This window comes from Penaeus monodon, chromosome 28 (genome assembly GCF_015228065.2).
Source record: "Penaeus monodon isolate SGIC_2016 chromosome 28, NSTDA_Pmon_1, whole genome shotgun sequence".
Lineage (NCBI taxonomy): Eukaryota > Metazoa > Arthropoda > Malacostraca > Decapoda > Penaeidae > Penaeus > Penaeus monodon.
In genome coordinates this window covers 2,424,434-2,425,176 of record NC_051413.1, presented here as the reverse complement: position 1 = coordinate 2,425,176, position 743 = coordinate 2,424,434, and the positions used below count along the sequence as shown (strand labels likewise).

Genomic DNA, 743 nt, shown 5'->3' with positions numbered 1-743 from the left:
AGCTCTCTTTTCAGCTTCATTCTCTGTATTTATTGTATGTTATTTTTGTTCGTCGAAGAATTGATTCGTTTGTGACCTTTCACTTTATTGTAACTTCATTGTTAGAGTGAAATTGCATTTAGTATAAAATCCTTATTTACCATTTTGTTTCTTGTTTATTATGTAACTTTTCTGTTTATTTGATTTTTTTCTCCCGTCCCCTCTCTTCCCCTCTCCCCTTCCCTCTCCCTTTCCCCTTCTCCTTCCCTTTTCCCCCTCTCCTCCCCCTTCTCCTCTCCTCCTCCCCTCCCCCCTCTTCCTATCCCCCCACCAAATTGACCCTTAATCTCAAGCGCCTCGTCTCCTTCCCTTGCAGATGTGGGTATCGGGCTCTGGCAGACGCAAGCACAGTGACACAGTACACAGAAGCGGCACGTAAACCTCGTCTGTAAACATAGCTAGGTCAGTAGGTCAATAAAACGTCTTATCTTTTAAATTTATTGTTTGATTTTTTAAACTTTTTATTCACGTAAAGTATAGTGTATTATTTTTTGAGGTTGTTGTAGTGAGGTTTGCTGTTGTATTTCATGCTTAGTAAATTCTTGATTTTTGGTAATTTAACGTAAAAAAAATCACGTTATATTCCACAACTTAACGTAAATGTAATTTTGGAATTATTTTCCGTCGTAGCCCTCTACTTGGTGTGCGATTCCCATACTAATTTCCGTTTCCTTCGCAGGGGTATGCGTGGCACGGTGAAGCAG

At 39.8% G+C, this 743-nt stretch overlaps 1 long non-coding RNA gene across 1 annotated transcript in view; it reads left to right on the top strand.

Annotated features, from left to right (window-relative positions):
• Window positions 1-743, top strand: part of LOC119591280 — a 65,247-nt gene extending 64,504 nt beyond the window's left edge. The window contains exons 3-4 of the long non-coding RNA XR_005230329.1: window positions 356-441; window positions 719-743. This is a non-coding gene — a long non-coding RNA (uncharacterized LOC119591280). The remainder of the gene's footprint in view (window positions 1-355; window positions 442-718) is intronic.